This window comes from Chionomys nivalis, unplaced genomic scaffold, assembly GCF_950005125.1.
Source record: "Chionomys nivalis unplaced genomic scaffold, mChiNiv1.1 scaffold_74, whole genome shotgun sequence".
NCBI classification, from domain to species: Eukaryota; Metazoa; Chordata; class Mammalia; order Rodentia; family Cricetidae; genus Chionomys; species Chionomys nivalis.
Genome location: NW_026646978.1, coordinates 553,533 through 572,970, shown reverse-complemented (window position 1 = coordinate 572,970; position 19,438 = coordinate 553,533).

Genomic DNA, 19,438 nt, shown 5'->3' with positions numbered 1-19,438 from the left:
TCACTAAAGCTTTTCATGAAATTGATACACTTTCAAAAGAATGTAATTATCTTTCAGAGAAAAGCTTGTACAGAGAAAAGGAACCCTGATATCACTTCTAACAATACTTTGACATGTTCCAAACAACAGCTTGTCTCAAGAAAGAAACACATGTGGATTTTTTTACTATTGCTTTTCTTGAAATTAGTACACTTTCAAAAAAACATGATGATCTTTCCAGGTAAAAGTTGTTCAGAGAAAAATAACACAGATCTCACTTCTAACAAGACTTTGACATGTCGCAAACAACTACTTCTCTTTACAAAACAACACATGTGTGTTTCATACTAAAGTTTTTAATGAAATTAATACACTTTCAAAAGAATGTGATTTTCCTTCAAAGTAAAGCTTGCACTGAGAGAATGAAAACTGATCTTACTTCTAACAAAAGGTTTTCATGAAATTAATACACTTTCAAAAGAACGTGATTATCTTTCAAAGTAAAGCTAGTAGAGAAAAGGTACACTGATCTCATTTCTAACAATGCTTTGACACATACCACAGAACTGTGTCTCTTTTCAGAGAAACACATGTGTGTTTCTTACTAAGCTTTTCATGAAATTAATACACTTTCAAAAGAACATGATTATCTTTCAAAGTAAAGCTTACACAGAGACAAGGAAGACTTATCTCACTTCTAACCATACTTTGACATGTCTCAAACTACAGCTTCTCTTTATAAAGAAACAAATGTGCCTTTCTTACTAAAGTTTTTCAAGAAATTAATACACTTTCAAAAGAACGTGATTATCTTTCAAAGTAACTTTTACAAAGAAAAGGAACACTGATCTCACTTCTAACAATATTTTGAAATGTCCCAAAACAACAGCTTCTCTTAACAAAGAAAATCTCGTGTGTTTCTCACTAAAGCTTTTCATGAAATGAATACTCTTTCAAAAGAACGTGATTATCTTTTAAAGTAAAGCTTGTATAGAGAAATGGAACACTGATATCCCTTCTAACAATACTTTGACATGTCCCAAACATCTTCTTGTCTCAACAAAAACACATGTGGATTTTTTACTAAACCTTTTCATGAAATTAATACACTGTCAAAAGAACATGATTATCTTTCAGAGTAACAATTGTACAGAGAAAAGAAACACTGATCTCACTTCTAACAATACTTTGACATGTCCCAAACAACAGCTTCTCTTTACAAAGAAACACATGTATTTTTCTTAATAAACTTTTCATTAAATTAACACACTTTCAAAATAATGTGATTATCTTAGAAAGTAAAGCTTGTACAGAGAAAAGAAACACTGATCTCAGTTCTAACAGTACTTTGACATGTCCAAAACAGCAGCATCTTTTTACAAAGAAACATAAGTGTGTTTCTAAATAAAGCTTTTGGCGAATTGAATTCACTTTCAAAAGAACGTGATTATCTTTCAAAATGAAGCTTGTACAGAGAAAAAGAACACTGATCTCACTTCTGCCAATAGTTTGATATGTTGCAACCAACTGCTTCTCTTTACAATTAACACATGTTTTTTTCTTACTAAAGCTTTTCAGAAATTAAATCACTTTAAAGAATGTGATTATCTTAGACTGTAAATGTTATACAGAGAAAAGAAACACTGATCTAGTTTCTAACAGTACTTTGACATGTCTCAAACAAAAGCTTCTCCTTACAAAGAAACACATGTGCGTTTCTCACTAAAGCTTTTCATGAAGTTAATACACTTTCAAAAGAATGTTATTTACTTTCATAGTAAAGCTTGTACAGAGAAGGGGGAACACTGATCTCACTTCTAACAATACTTTGATATGTCGCAAACAGCTGCTTCTCTTTACAAAAAATCACATGTGTGTTTCATACTAAAGTTTTTAATGAAATTAATAAACTTTCAAAGGAATGTGATTTTCTTTCAAAGTAAAGCTTGTACTGAGAGAAGGAACACTTATCTTACTTCTAACAAAAGATTTTCATGAAATTAATACAATTTCAAAAGAAAGTGATTATCTTTCAAAGTAAAGCTAGTAGAGAGAAAAAAACCCTGATCTCATTTCTAAAAATGCTTTCACATGTACCACAGAACTGTGTCTCTTTTCAGAGAAACACATATGTGTTTCTTATTAAGCATTTCATGAAATTAATACGCTTTCAAAAGAACATGATTATCTTTCAAAGTAAAGCTTGTACAGAGAAAAGGAAGACTGATCTCACTTCTAACAATACTTTGACATGTCTCATACTACAGCTTCTCTTGATAAAGAAACAAATGTGCATTTCTTACTAAAGTTTTTCATGAAATTATTACACTTTCAAAAGAACAAGATTATATTTCAAAATAAAGTTAGTACAGAGAGAAGGAACACTGATCTCACTACTAACAATACTTTGACAAGTCCCAAACAATAGCTTCTTGTCATACCTTTACAACAGTAAAGAAATATTTAAATGTCATAACTGACCTAAAGTTCATGAAGACTGATTGTGATGAATGTACCACATGGGCTCAGCAGAGAAAATGTACTCTTCATTGTGCTGTTCAAAGATTGATATTTTGTCATCAGAATACTTTCCCACAGCCATAGAATTCTAAAAGTCTGTAGATCTCCACTGTGTAAGGGAGCTGAGGTTGAGATATATATGGATAGAAGACATGGGTCTTGTGGGCCATACCTGAGACATTTGAGAAACCTTCACACACTCAGTTTGTCATACATTCAAAAGGATTCAAGCATCATTGGATCTGAAGAGTTGGAAGAGGAGTGCATGAACAAATTGGTATCACAATTACCCAAATTCCACTGTTTCCAGCATCTTTATATCAACAATTCTCCTGCTCTAGTTGGCAGCCTGGCTGATTGTCTCAGGTAAGGAAGGATAAAGAGAGGTTCTCCAGACAAATAACCCACCTTTTGCTTATAGTTTAGGAGGTCCTTGAACATCAGGCTATGCGCTATCAACCTTGTACATCCAAGGAGATGAGCTCTGTGCTAAGCCACTTGTGACCAGCCCCAAGGATGCCGGTAATTGCTCATTAGAGAAAGGTTGTTGGGTGCATAGAAAGAGATTGAGTTAGTGGGAAATAGGTGACATCTGCATTGAAGTTGTAGGACCAGGACATGGCAGTGTTGAAGAAAGGACGTCAGGGAACCCTATAACGAAACCGCTGTGGTGTCGCTGAAGCTCGCTTTTGGTAGGTAGTCCTTACAGTCATCATATTCACTCCTCCTGATAGGAAAATCCCTGGGTTTTCTCCTGTGACCTGAGCCTGGCCAATGCTAGACTTCTGTGATTTTTGTGAGCTGACCACAAAAGGGAGAGTCAGGGGGGTTGACCTCCTTCAGAATGAATGCGGGAGAAGTACCATCTGCTCCATTGTCAGTTCTAACCATCCTCTTCAACAACATTTGACAGAAATCTCATGCTCTCTCTAGGTGCCTGAAGAAGCCATTGGAGATCCTGTCCATCACTCACTGTTACATCATACAGAGAGACTTGGATTACGTGCCCCGGTACATGAACCTTTCTGTGCTTAAACATCTCTACTTGTTTTACACAATGTTGGACTGGTGTATTAAGCCACTTGGTTGTCTCCTTGAGAGAGTGAAAGACATCTTGGAAACTCTTGACCTGGCCGGATGTCGGCTGGAGGATTCTCAATTTAGTGCTTTGAATCCTGCCCTGAGTCAATGCTCCCAGCTCATCAAGATTGAGTTTTACATGAATGACCTGTCTTTACCCGTCCTGAATAACTGCTTCACCACAGAGCCAAGTTGAACAAGCTAAGCAAAGAGACATACCCTGTCCCTCTGGAGTACTATGATGGATGCCGAGTGCTTCTATGCAGATTTGATGAACTTGGTCCTGAGCTTCTGGATATACTCAGGTCTGAAAGACAATGCAAGGCAGTCTGTTTTTTTCGCAGCCATCTGCCCTACCTGTCATGTGCACTATGCCTATGGCCTGAAGGACAGCCATTTCTTGGGAAATACTGCAGTGACACATTGCCATGTGATGGCGAGGGAATACTTTTATGAGATATGGTTGAAAATGTTTGGATTAGTGAACCTTTAGACTCCACCCCACAGAAACCCACCATGAGTAGCAGTGCCCTTCTGTCCACGGCACAAAATAAATGTGCTATGATTCTGGTTTGCTGGTGTCAGCTTCACAGCAAACAGTCAACTCATTCCCAGCATTCTCTGTTTCTGTTTTTTCTTTCTTCATCCTACTCACCTAGTAAGTCTCAAAGCTGTATGGGCCATGAAATTCATTGGGACCCATGGCACATGACTTCAGACCCTTCCATGTAGTCGTCTGAGTTCTAAGATTGCTAACCATTACCAGGAGGCCCAGCTTGTAAGCCTTATGGCAGTGGGCCTTATTCTTCAAAGCTCATACCCTGTGGTTGTAGCTGGTGTCTTTCACATAAAAACCTTCTTTACAGAGGCTGAGGGGATGGCTCAGTGGTTAAGAGCACTGATTGCTCTTCCAGAGGACCTGAGTTCAATTCCTAGCAGCCACATGGTAGCTCAACCCTCTGATCTGGTCTCCTCTTCTTGTGTGACAGGCAGAACACTGCATCATAATAATATACATAATAGTAATCATAATCCTTGAAAAATATTCATTACTTGAGCATGTTTCATTTTCTTGGTCTCTAAGAAGTGTCCTTTAGCCTTGTAACTATATTTTCTATATTTTGTTGTTGTTGTCCCTGAAGCTACTCTTTTCCCTTAGTATAATTTGGTGCCACATTTTTCTTATTCATATTTATTGTTATTAGGAAATGATGAATAGAAGTCCTACACTCATTCATCACAGGTATTATGTGCTTATTTCCCTAAACCATGACGAAAGGAATGTTCAAGGACACTACACAATCAAGTAATATTTGGTATCAAGTGATAACCAAGAGGGACCTTGTCCTTGTATTAGACCCTTGCTAGAATTTCAGGTTGACATTATTTACAATATACCAACATTCAGAGACCTAATCTTACAGTGAGATGGGCACATTGGAGCCCCAAGATATCTATGTCTTCATACACCCAGATGATGGAGGAAGGTCATTGGTTAAAAATAAAGAAACTGCTTGGCCCTCATAGGTTAAAACATAGGTGGGTGGAGTAAACAGAACAGAATGATGGGAGGAAGAGGAAGTGAGCTCAGATGCAGGGCAGCTCCTCTCAGAGCCAGAAGCGATGAAGCAAGCCGCCAGGTCAGACATGCTGAATCTTTCCTGGTAAGACTGATGCTACACAGATTATTAGAGATGGGTTGATCGGGATATGAGAATTAGCCAGTAAGGGCTAGAGCTAATGGGCCAAGCAGTGTTTAAAAGAATACAATGCGTGTGTTGTTATTTCGGGTATAAAGCTAACCATGCGGGAGCCGGGCTGTGGGAAGAGGTCCACAGCTCCCTCAACAGAATGGCCCCCAACGTGTGGACAACTGATTCCACAGAAAGCCTGAGAAAGCTTGGGAAAGAATAGAGTAAAGCATGTTTTCTTGGTAGCAGCAATTTCTTGGGTCTGCTCTGCTTGCTAGAGGCAAGCAAGTACTCTCATCTAAGAGAGGCTTCCTGACTCAGCTTCAGCTGTGAAACCTTGCAGCTCATTTAAGAGGTCCTGCCACGAAACACTTAAAACGGTGTTGATGAAAAGCTGAAGGCATGCTTTTCGGTTTTCAGCCGTAGCAGGAAAAAAGTTGTGCTGTTTTAAAATGCTTGCTTTATGGGCCATCCTGCCAGTGCAAACTCTGACTCTTTGAGGCAGGAGGTCAGCTACAGAGAGAGCATTTGAGTGTTGTAGCTTGTTTGCTGGCAAGGACCTTGAAACGCCACAGAGTTGTGGTGATAAACATGGCTACAGCTGGTATCTCCGCCATGAGGCTGGAAAGCTAAGGAATGGCTGGATCCAGCCATCAAAGCCATGGCTTTCATCCTACTGATATTGCTTGGTAAATTAAAGACTCATGTGGTCAGAAAAAGAGAGATATACAGTAAAGAGAGATTCAAAGACAAAGAAAACTTTAAATGATTTACAGTGTGTTTAAAAATATATACAGGCTGAAAATTAAAGTTCTTAAAAGTAAAATAAGGAAGAAAGAGAGTAGTTGGGTGTGGTAGTGCACACCTTTAATCCCAACACTTTGGAGGCAGAGGGAGATTGACCTCTGAGACTTCAAGGTGTGGTAGCACATGCCTTTAATCCCGACGCCTGGGAGGCAGAGACAGACGGATCTCTGAGAGTTCAAGGACAGCCTGGTCTAAAGAGCTATTCCAGGATGAAGATATACAGAGAATATAAAACAAAAGTAAAAGTAAACAAAATAGAGTTAAAATGAAGCTTCAAGAGATGGAAAATACAATGAGAATCTTGATACTGTATGCTATTATGCTCTCTTTGAATTGTTTTAATGCTGAGGAAGGAGCAACAGATGCTAAAAGATATTTGTTTATAAATGCTGCTGAACTAATCCAAGATAGATATTTTCAAAATACCTTGACTTCAGAATTTGGATCTAAGGATATGATACTTTGGAAAAGAGTTTCCTCTTTTGTTTTCACAGAGGATGAGACTCTTTGGATTGCTTCTATTTCAATATGGTATGAAAGACCACGCCCTCCTGAAGGGTTGCTGTGAACACCTTCAAAAAATTACTTTGCTCAACTGCCCACTGAGAGGAACCTAGCACACAGGTTATACCATGAAAGACCTGATTAACAGCGCCCCCATTCAGCAGGAAGCAGTTTGGAGAGAAATAACTGCGCCCATATTCCCAAATATTGTTTATAAATATTCTTTTACATTTAAAGGGGGATATGATATAGGTATGAATAATTTGCATTGGTATGGATTTTAAGGTCAATTTTGTTATATGTATATGTATTTCTGCTCTTGATTAAGGTATTGTGATTGTATAGTTCATTTCAAAATGTAATGTATATAGGTTGTTAATGGATAATTATCAATAATAGTCAAGCTTGTAGTCATGTTAGTTAGATTTTCTAGATGTACATAGATATATTTTAGATAGGCATTCTTCATATCTTTCAAAGATTATAGAATATGGTATTATAAATGTTTTAATAACTTAGGACTTTTCATGACAATGAGACACGTCTGCTCCTGGCAGCACCAATCTACTAGAAGAAAAAGATGGGCATCGAAGAGGATTCTTATGGAGTTTGATAGCTATTTGGGCAAGAAACTGCTCTTGCCTGGAATATTGTATAAACTGGACACAGAGAACCCCCAGAGAGAGGACTGCTGAACTTGCCTAAAGCTGAGATGATCTTTTGGGGTTCCTGATTCATGGAGGAGTCTGCGAGACATTCTGCAGGACACAGCAGATAGTGACTGAACTGCCTTTGAAATTTCCTGCTTCATGGAAAAGTCTTCTGGATACTATGGACCTGTAGGCCGAAGATGGATGCCCCAATGGTACAAAGGAACTTTGGGTGACTGTCCAGGCAGCAAGATGTCTCTGCGATTTCTAGAGTTTTGTAAGTTACATACTTCTCATTTACTTAGGTAATATTGTATCCTTCTGGAGTCTTTGATGGAGTTAAAGAATAGTTAGTTATAGTTATAGTTTTCCTTAGTTATGATAAAGATAAAATAGATGTAAATATTGTAATTTTTACTTGATAACTGTTTTGTTATATGTAATTTTGCTATGTTAAAGTTAAAGCCTTCCCTTTTTTTGTTTAAACAGAAAAAGAGGAAATGATGGAGGAAGGTCATTGGTTAAAAATAAAGAAACTGCTTGGCCCTCATAGGTTAAAACATAGGTGGGTGGAGTAAACAGAACAGAATGATGGGAGGAAGAGGAAGTGAGCTCAGATGCAGGGCAGCTCCTCTCAGAGCCAGAAGCAATGAAGCAAGCCGCCAGGTCAGACATGCTGAATCTTTCCTGGTAAGACTGATGCTACACAGATTATTAGAGATGGGTTGATCGGGATATGAGAATTAGCCAGTAAGGGCTAGAGCTAATGGGCCAAGCAGTGTTTAAAAGAATACAATGCGTGTGTTGTTATTTCGGGTATAAAGCTAACCATGCGGGAGCCGGGCTGTGGGAAGAGGTCCACAGCTCCCTCAACACCCAGAAGAGTTTGTGTACTTGCTAGGAAGAGCACTTTCTTTAGCATATCCCCTGGTAGAGAGATGTCAAATGCCATTCAATAAGAGTCTTACATCAATCCATCTGCTGAGATCTGAACCCACTCTCAGTTGTTGCAGCTTTTTATGTTCTCAACAGAGTGTCACACACTGTTTAATGCCTGTATGCATGGCAGACAGTAATATGTCCCTTTAAAAGATGCATCTCCACCTATTTCACTTTCTTTCACTCTCTCTCTCTTTCTCTCTCTCTCTCCCTCTCACACTCACTCACTCTCCGTCTCTCTCCCTCTTGTGCTTCTGCAGATCCTGTCCCCAGAGACTGGTCCTTTCCCTGTCCTTTCCCCTTCTGTAAGTAAACTTATCACTCAAACTTTTTCTGCATATCCCTTTTGTCTGTCCCTCATTTGCCTTGGGCTCTAACCTGCCACAAAGGCAAACACTTGTAAAATAAAACAAGTGAATCCAAACATATACAAACACATACACACAAATAAACTACATGAACTAGAACAACCACACACACACACACAAACACACACTAAAATAACCTACATGTCTAGAACAACCACACACACACACACACACGCACACGCAAATAACCTACATGAACTAGAACAGCCTCCTTTAACAATTGAACTGTTGAAATTTCACTATGGAATTCTCACACATACACATATTTATTCTGCTCTTATTTGTTGACCTCCCCCATTCTCCTCCCTCTGTTTCTTTCCCAGCGAAAGTCCATGACCTCCAACAAGCTCAGTTCACCTGTCTCTGTGGGTTTTCCCATCAAGATCTTGCCCACGCCCACTCTTGCTCATATATTCCACTAACCTCTCTTAACCTGGTCTCCCAGAGCTCAGCCCAGTGGTTGGCTGTGGATCTCTGCATCTACTTCCATTGGGTACTGGATGAACGTTCTATGATAACAATTAGGGTAGTCACCAATCTGATTACAGGTGAAGGCCAGTTAAGACACCCTCTCCAGAACTTCTCGGTGACCTGTGGATCCTTGGGAATTTCCCTAGCACCAGGATTCTCCCTATTCTGTAATGGTCTCTTCTATCAAAATATCTCTTTCCTTGCTGTGTCCCTCCATCCTGCCCCCATCTCAGCCATTTAATTCCTCATGTTTCAAGCCCCTCATTCCCTCTCTTTTACTCTCCCCACAGTTCACCCAGGATATCTCATCTATTTCCTCTTCCCAGGGAGATACATGTGTCCCAATTAGGGTCCTCCTTGCTATGTAACTTCTCTGGAGCTGAGAATTGTAGTGTGGTTATTCTTTGCTTTACATCTACTGTTCACTTATGATTGAATACATACCATATTTGTCTTTCTGAGTCTGGGTTACCTCACTCAGGATGGATTATTTTTTTTAGTTCCATTCATTTGCCTGCAATTTTCATGATATAAATGTTTTACTGCTGAATAATACACCATTGTGTACATATATCACATTTTCTTTATCCATTCTTCAATGGAGGGTCCAACTAGGTTGTTTTCAGGTTACTGGCTATGGAGAGGATTTTCAGGTGCCTTCTTGCTGACTGATAAAGTCTTTGCAAGAGCACTGAATTTCCACCAGATTTGAGGACAGGATCTAGCTGCCCAGCTGCTTACTCAAGACATAACACTTTCTTTCAAAGAGGGAATCTTAATCATCTTTGCTCTTCTCTGAGTGTTATCTGTTTGGGTGGGGCTTCACCTCAGCCCTTGGCATGTTTTGGAATGTTGGGTTCAAAGTTCCATTTCAAGTCCTTTCCCTTGGAAGTTGCCTCAGTCAAACTTCACATTCAAGAAAGGCCACCAAAGAGTGAACCTTTCCCCAGAGAGGGTCAACACGTCTCTCACAGTGTATTTAAACTGTCCCCAAAAAAGAACATGTGGTCTTTCTGGCTCTCCTTTTCCCTCTTTGTGGTTTCCCAGAGGGCCACCTGGGATGACTGGCATTAATTAATCCTGGACTTTTTCTAATTTGGTTTGATTTGGTATGATTTTTATTATTGTTTCACCAGGGAAGTGTATTGTGCTGCAAAAACTTTACATTGGCCTCCTTGAACAGTGGGAGAAAGAGCAGCATTGGCAGGTCCTACAGAGGAGATATCGTCAAGTCCTCATTCCTCGCCAGGGTCTGCACTCCCAACTGTAGGAGTTTGGATGGGACCTGGAAGGTCATTCTGATGGATGTTTAGGGAGATGGTCCTGAGGAAGAATTTAGGTGAAAATATATTTTCAGAGTCTTTCTTATTAAGCTCTTTCCCCTCACAGTGAGCACCTGTCACCACTCTGGCCTTGGTGGAGATTGGCTTTGCTCATTAGTCACTATTTGGTGGTCTTTTTTTTATTATTCTTTTTTAATTAAAATTTCCACCTTCTCCCCGTTTCCCATTTCCCTCCCCTCCTCCCAAATATTGCCCCCTCCCCCAGGTCCCCTCCCCCTATCCCCACTCCTCTTCTCCTCCCCCCACACCATTCCCCCTCCCTCTCAATACTGAAGAGCAGTCCAAATTCTCTGCCCTGCGGGAAGACGAAGGTCTTCTATCTATGTCCAGGAAGGTGAGCGTCTAAACAGGCTAAGCACCCACAAAGCCAGTTCATGTATTAGGATCGAAACCTAGTGCCCTTGTCCTTGGCTTCTCATCAGCCTTCATTGTCCGCCATGCTCAGAGAGTCCAGTTTCAACCCATGCTTATTCAGACCCAGACCAGCTGGCCTTGGTGGGCTCACAATAAATCAGTTCCACTGTCATAGTGGGTAGGTGCATCCCTCGTGGTCCTGGTTTCCTTGCTCATGTTCTCCCTCCTTCTGCTCCTCATTTGGACCTTAAGAGCTCAGACCGTTGCTCCAAACTGAGACTCTGTCTCTACCTCGATCCATCGCCAGATGAAGGTTCTAAGGTGATATGCAAGATATTCATCAGTATAGGATAGGGTCATTTCAGGTTCCCTCTCCTTAGTTGCCCAAGGTACCAGCTGGGGACATCTCCCTGGACACCTGCTAACCCCTCTAGAGTCAAGTCTCTTGCCAACCCTAAGATGGCTCTCTTAGTTAGGATATATACTTCGCTGCTCCCGTATCCTCCCTTCCTATATCCCAACCATCCTAATCCCCCGAGCTCCTCCCATCCTCCCCATCTCATGTTTCTCATCCCATTTCCCCTTTGCCCCTTGCCACCTCACCCTCAAATTCCCAGTTTTTGCCCTGCAATCTTGTCTACTTCCCCTCTCCAGGCGGATGACTATATGATTTTCTTTGGGTTCACTTTCTTATTTAGCTTCTCTAGGATCACAAATTATATGCTCAATGTCCTTTATTTATGGTTAGAAACCGATTATGAGTGAGTACATCCCATGTTCCTCTTTTTGGGTCTGGGATACCTCACTCAGGATAGTGTTTTCTATTTCCATCCATTTGCACGCAAAATTCGAGAAGTCATTGTTTTTTACCGCTGAGTAGTACTCTAATATGTATATATTCCACACTTTCTTCATCCATTCCTCCATTGAAGGGCATCTAGGTTGTTTCCAGGTTTTGGCCCCTTTCTCCACAACCTCTCCAGCAAAGGCTATCATTGCTGTTTTTGATTTTAGCCATTCTGACAGGTGTAAGATGGTATCTCAAAGTTGTTTTAATTTGCATTTCCCTTATCGCTAAGGAGGTTGAGCATGACCTTAAGTGTCTTTTGGCCATTTGAATTTCTTCTGTTGAGAATTCTCTGTTCAGATCAGTGCCCCATTTTTTTATTGGGTTCATTAGCATTTTAAAGTCTAGTTTCTTGAGTTCTTTATATATTTTGGAGATCAGACCCTTGTCTGTTGCAGGGTTGGTGAAGATCTTCTCCCAGTCAGTGGGTTGCCTTTTTGTCTTAGTGACAGTGTCCTTTGCTTTACAGAAGATACTCAGTTTCAGGAGGTCCCATTTATTCAATGTTGTCCTTAATGTCTGTGCTGCTGGGGATAAACGTAGGAAGTGATCTCCTGTACCCATATGTTGTAGAATACTTCCCACTTTTTCTTCTATCAGGTTCAGTGTGTTCAGACTAATATTAAGGTCTTTAATCCATTTGGACTTGAGTTTTGTGCATGGTGATAGATATGGATCTATTTTCATTCTTCTACACGTTGACAACCAGTTCTGCCAGCACCATTTGTTGAAGATGCTCTCTTTTTTCCATTGAATACATTTAGCTCCTTTATCAAAAATTAGGTGTTCATATGTTTGTGGGTTAAAATCAGGGTCTTCTACTCGGTTCCATTGATCGACTTCTCTGTTTTTATGCCAATACCAAGCTGTTTTCAATACTGAGGCTCTGTAATACAGTTTGAGGTCAGGGATGGTAATGCCTCCAGACGATCCTTTATTATATAAGATTGTTTTGGCTATCCTGGGTTTTTTGTTTCTCCATATAAAGTTGATTATTGTCCTCTCAAGATCTGTGAAGAATTTTGATGGGATTTTAATGGGGATTGCATTGAATCTATAAATTGCCCTTGGTAGAATTGCCATTTTTACTATGTTGATCCTCCCAATCCAAGAGCAAGGGAGATCCTTCCATTTTCTGGTATCCTCCTCAATTTCTTTCTTCATAGACTTAAAGTTCTTGTCAAATAGATCCTTTACTTCCTTGGTTAGAGTTACCCCAAGATATTTTATGCTATTTGTGGCTATCGTGAAGGGTGATGCTTCTCTGATTTCCATCTCTGCTTCCTTATCCTTTGTGTATAGGAGGGCAACTGATTTTTTGGAATTGATCTTGTATCCTGCAACGCTACTAAAGGTGTTTATCAGCTGAAGGAGTTCTTTGCTGGAGTTTTTGGGGTCGTTTATGTACACTATCATATCGTCTGCAAATAATGAAAGTTTAACTTCTTCCTTTCCAATTTGAATCCCTTTGATCCCCTTATGTTGTCTTATTGCTATTGCTAGAATTTCAAGCACTATATTAAAGAGGTATGGAGAGAGTGGACAACCTTGTCGTGTTCCTGATTTTAGTGGAATAGCTTTGAGTTTCTCTCCATTTAATTTGATGTTAGCTGACGGCTTGCTATAAATAGCTTTTATTATACTTAGGAACGACCCTTGTATTCCTAATCTCTCTAAGACCTTTATCATAAAGGGATGTTGAATTTTGTCAAATGCTTTTTCCGCATCTAATGAAATGATCATATGGTTTTTTTCTTTCAGATTATTTATATGATGGATTACATTGATAGATTTTCGTATGTTGAACCAGCCCTGCATCTCTGGGATGAAGCCTACTTGATCATAATGGATAATTTTTCTAATGTGTTCTTGGATTCGGTTTGCCAGTATTTTATTGAGAATTTTTGCGTCGATGTTCATGAGTGAGATTGGCCTGTAGTTCTCTTTCTTGGTTGTGTCTTTGTGTGGTTTTGGTATCAGAGTAACTTCAGCTTCATAAAAAGAATTTGGCAATGACTTCTCTGTTTCAATATTGTGAAATACATTAAGGAGTATAGGTATTAGGTCTTCTTGGAAGTTCTGGTAGAATTCTACATTGAAGCCGTCTGGACCTGGGCTTTTTTTGGTGGGGAGGTTTTTTATAACAACTTCTAATTCTTCGCGACTAACAGGTCTATTTAGATTGTTCACCTGGTCCTGGTTTAACTTTGGTATATGGTACTTATCTAAAAAGGTGTCCATTTCTTTTACATTTTCCAATTTTGTGGCATACAGGTTTTTGTAGTAAGATCTAATGATTCTCTGAATTTCCTCTGTGTCTGTGGTTATGTCTCCCTTTTTGTTTCTGATTTTGTTAATTTGCATATTCTCTCTCCGTCGTTTGATTAGTTTGGATAGGGGTTTATCAATCTTATTGATTTTCTCCAAGAACCAGCTTTTTGTTTCATTGATTCTTTGGATTGTTTTCTGTGTTTCTATTTTGTTGATTTCAGCCCTCATTTTGATTATTTCGAGTCTTCTACTTCTCCTAGGTGAGTCTGCTTCTTTTTTTTCTAAAGCTTTCGGGTGGGCTATTAAGTCTCCAATGTGTGCTTTCTCCGTTTTCTTTAAGTGGGCACTTAATGCTATGAACTTTCCTCTTAGCACTGCTTTCATAGTGTCCCATAGGTTTGAGTATGTTGAGTCTTCGTTTTCATTGAATTCAAGAAAGACTTTAATTTCTTTCTTTATTTCTTCCTTGATCCAGGTGTGGTTCAGTAGTTGACTGTCCAGTTTCCATGAGTTCATAGGCTTTCTGGGGCTAGCATTGTTGTTGAATTCTAACTTTAATCCATGGTGATCTGATAAGACACAGGTGGTTACCGATAATTTTTTGTAACTGTCTAAGTTTGCTTTGTTACCGAGTATGTGGTCTATTTTCGAGAAGGTTCCATGAGCTGCAGAGAAGAAGGTATATTCTTTCTTATTTGAGTGGAATGTTCTATAGATGTCTGTTAAGTCCATTTGATTCATTACCTCCCTTAATACTCTTATTTCTCTGTTAGGTTTCTGTCTGATTGACCTGTCCATTGGTGAGAGAGGAGTGTTGAAATCTCCTACTATTAGTGTGTGTGGTTTGATGACTGCCTTGAATTTTAGTAACGTTTCTTTTACATAAGTGGGTGCTTTTATATTAGGGGCATATATATTCAGGATTGAGACTTCATCCTGGTGAATTGTTCCTGTTATGAGTAAAAAATGTCCCTCTCCATCTCTTTTGATTGATTTTAGTTTGAAGTCAACTTTCTTAGAAATTAGTATGGCCACACCTGCTTGTTTCTTAGGTCCGTTTGCTTGATAAACCTTTTCCCAGCCCTTTACTCTGAGTAGATGTCTGTCTTTGTGGTTGAGGTGTGTTTCCTGTAAGCAGCAGAATGTTGCATCCTGTTTTCGAATCCAATCTCTTAGCCTGTGCCTCTTTATAGGTGAGTTGAGTCCATTGATATTAAGTGATATTAATGACCAGTGGTTGTTAACTCCGGTCATTTTTCCTTTCTCTCTTTCTTTCTTTTGGTAGTAGAGTTTGTGTGTTTCCCTTCTTCAAGTTGTGCTGGTGAAGGGTCATTAGATGTCTGAGTTATTATGGGCATTGTTGGACTCCTTGGTTTGTGATTTTTATTTGGTGGTCTTAAAGGCAAACTCGCTACCCTGGCAGCATGTGGAGCCTCTCACAATCACATTCACTATTGTGCCATCCAGTCCCAACTTCTGCTACGCTGAAGCACATAGCCCTTTGGAAGAAGGAATCCAGGAAGGAAAAATCTGAGCTCCTTCCCTTATGGCAGAAAAGATCCTAACCACCTTTCAGAGACAATGGAGTTGTGATATGCCCACCCTACCAATATTCTGATTTTAAAAGACTGATCCTGCCTGGCAGGGACTGATGAGAATCTGTGAATTGGGTCATTGCTTTTAATTTTCAATGATTCAGCTCCTGGTTTAGGGAGCCTATATCATACTTCTTTGGCATAGAAAGTACTGTGGGTATGTGTTTGGGGGGATAGTAGTGGGGTTTCAGGTCTGTTTAGCATCTTGTTTTGTTTTGCTCATTATGTAGCCAGAGGCAGCTATATAATCCAGTCTGGACTCAACTCACACTTAGATCCTAGAATTGGACAGTAGCCAATCTGCTGTGACCTCATTGCTCAGCGTGGTGTCATTCAAACACTGGCCTTTCAAATACTGCATGATGTCAGTGTGGTTCGCAAGAACCTAATATTTCATTATTTTAGAGGCAAATACTGGAGGAATTCCATTCAGTGTAGTCTATACTTTGAGTTTGAGGCCAGACCAGTAGTAGAGGTTATAAAAACAAAAATAAGCAAGAATGGTATGGATTGATGAGTCCCTTTGATTTTGACTGAGGTTGTCTGGTGCTGGGGTTTGATCCAGGTCCTGGCCTGTGTTAGACAAATGTTCTACCTCTGAGCTGCATTCAACTCAATCATTTCCTTTTATTTTACATAGAGACAAAGTCACTTCATGTACACAGGCCATCCTAGAGCAGGGATGTGATTTCCCTCACATCTCTAGTGCTAGGGTTCCAGCATTGTGCAAGCAGCCTACCTGGCTTCTTTTTATGTCAGTTTGAGGAGTGAACTTGCCAAACTGACCAGGTTGAAGTAACTGCACCCCAACAGGCACTTTCGGAAAAATCACTGTCTTGTGGCCCTTCTTAACAAAACCATCCCAAGGCTTTTTTTTAAGATACTGTTAAAAAATTCCGTCTATTATCTGGGTTCTGGGAAAGTTTTCTTCTATAATTTTATTAAATATATTTTCTGGACGATTGAGCTGTACTTCTTCTCCTTCTTATATCCCTATTATTCTTAGGTTTGGTCTTTTTATTGTGTCCCAGATTTCCTGAATGTTTTGTTTTGAGAATTTGTTGGTTATGCTGTTTTCTTTGATCAGAGTGTTTATTTTCTCTATGGTATCTTCAGTGTCTGAGATTCTTTCTTCTATCTCTTGTAATCTGTTGGTGGTACTTGTCTCTGTAGTTCCTGTTCATTTATCCAAATTTTCCATCTCCATCCTTCCCTCGGTTTGTGTTTTCTTTATTACTTCCACTTCATTCTTCAAGTCTTGAACCTTTTCCCTTACCTGTTTGATTACTTTTTCTTGTTTCTCTTGGTTTTCTTGGGTATCTTTGAGAGATTTATTCATTTCCTCTACCTTTTTGTTTGTAATCTCTAATTGATTATGGCAGTTTTTCAGCTCCTGTTTAAGGTCCTCTATTATTTTCATATAATTCACTTTTGAGTCGAATTCTTCTAATTCTTCTGGATTAGGGTGTACACTTCTTATTTCGGGATTCCTGGATTCTGGTTATGTCACGTTGCCTTTCAAGATGTTGGGGGAATTCTTGTGTTGGCGCCTGCCCATCTCTTCCTTCAAATGGAGCCAGGAGAGGCCTGGTGTCTTGGACCAGTCTTTGCTGTGACTAACTCTCTGTGTGCATCTCCTCAGTGTAGGGGCAGGAACCGTTCCCTTCCAGATGAACCCCCATCCAGATGGACCTTCTCAGCACCTACACAGGGACTCCTGATAGCCCCAATGAGCCAGGGACCAAGGGAAGTAGGGGGCAGGCAGAGCGGGTCCAGGAGAGCACAGCAGACACTGCAGCCCCAGCAGCAGGGGCCCACGTTCCCTGGCGGGGACCTTGAGGCCTGCCCTCTAGTCCGGCACTCATTGCTCTGGGTTGGTAGCCTTAGTGAGAGGGCAGGAAGCTGTTCCACAGCAAAGGACCTTGCAGGCAAGGCAGGCTTGGGGGTGGGGGTGGGGGCACATGTGTAGGAAAGAAAGCCCTGCAGCAGGAGCTGGGGGAAGGGCGTTTGTGTTCTCTACTGGGACAGTCCGCCCCAGGATAGCACACACTCACCCGTCCAGATGGAACTTCTCAGCACCTACACAGGGACTCCTGGTAGACCCAATGAGCCAGGAACCAAGGGAAGTAGGGGCAGGCAGAGCGGGTCCAGGAGAGCACAGCAGACACTGCAGCCCCAGCAACAGGGGCCCACTTTCCCTGGTGGGGACCTTGAAGCCTGCCCTCTAGTCAGGCACTCACTGCTCTCGCATGAAATTTTTTTTTACACAGCTAATATTTCTACCTTCAAAAGCAGGCGTGTCTTTTCTCTATCATCTTTCTCATGTACAGTCATACTTTCACCACCACATATTTCCATACTATTTACCTTGCATGATTAGAATCATGAGAAATAGAACAACCTGTGGCAAGTTTTGTTAAAATATTATCATTAAACATATTTACCATAGCTATCAGATGCTCCACTTCTACGTACATATATTTAACTGAAAGAAAACATGTTCATGTGGAAATGTTTTATAATGGTTGTAACATCATTATTCATGAACCTTAAGGGTGAACTTACCCACAGCCTCAATCATCAAGATTATGAGAAGATAAAATAAGCCATATGCATACAGAGGAGCATTATTTTACTCTTAACATGAATGCTATACGAATACAGGGTAGATATTTATTTATCTGAGATCCAGGACAATATATAAAGGAGTTAAAACAGGTTAGAATTTCAATGAGCATTAACTTCTATAAATCTCAATGAAAAATTAAAAAAAAAGAAGAAGAAGAATACTCTGTAGACTGTGGCTATATAGACGTCCTGGAAGAAGACGCTGTTGGAACAGATGTGCTCAGATCATCTGTGTGGGGCTATGATTTACAAGTTAACTTTCTAGCTTTTCAGTTGTTATATGAGGTGACTACAGATTCAATAAAACCCAATTTGGATCCTTCCTACTGGTGTAGGCCAGTGTTTCCTGACGACCAGACTGCAATTCTAGGCAATAATGTTGGCATGATGGGAGTCAGCAAGGAGGAGTTGGGTGTGATTAAAAGTTTGGTATTTTTGGGTACAGTGAAGACTCATTTGGGCACCAGAAACCTTAAAAGATAATCTCACACATTTGAGCCACATACGTCCCTTAAAGTAGGTAGGTAGGTAGGTAGGTAGGTAGGTAGGTAGGTAGGTAGGTTGGTTGTTTGCCCCACCTACTTGGGTTAGGGTCTGAGAATCCATTATCAAGGAAAGCCCTAGGGAAGCAAAATCCCTAGGGAAGGGTTTGCAACCACAAAGAGAGGCGTGGCCCGAGCTCACACGCCTAGGGATGGCACTACTCCCTTACCGAGGACTGGGACCTCCTAAATCGATTAGCAAACATGCTCGTGTCAGTGGTGTCATCTCATACCTGGAGTACAATTTTGTTTTGGAGTATGATTTGTTTCTTGGTTTTGTTGCCCTAAATCCTGCCTCTCTGACCCCCGGAGAAACATCCAATAGACCTTCTTGCTTTGAAAGCAAAAGGATGAATCTAGATGCTGCCATTTACAATGAAGACCAAACAGAAGTCACCCCAGTTCCTCCCGTTTGCGGAAGGAGTTATCCCACCACAGGTTACATGGAATAAGCAAAACTCTTGGAAGCAGGTGTGGCCCAGCCCGGCCCAGTAAGAAAAAAGCTCAGCTGCACACAGAGCCTGGCACTCTCCTCAGACAAACAACAGCTAAAGCTTTAACTCGGGAAACAGATGTATGTTCTGATCTAAGACCTATTGCTGGGCCCTAAGAGAGAGAGAGAGAGACAGAGACAGAGACAGAGAGAGACAGAGACAGAGAGAGACAGAGAGAGACAGAGAGAGAGACAGAGAGAGAGAAACACCTCAGTAGATCAGGGTTCTTGTTCCTTCCTTCACTCCCTAGCAGCTACATCAGGTAGATCACAGCTGCCTGTAACTCTAGTTCCAGGGGATCTGTCCTCCTCAGAACATGTACACAAATACCACAAATTTCATAGACACACTCTTC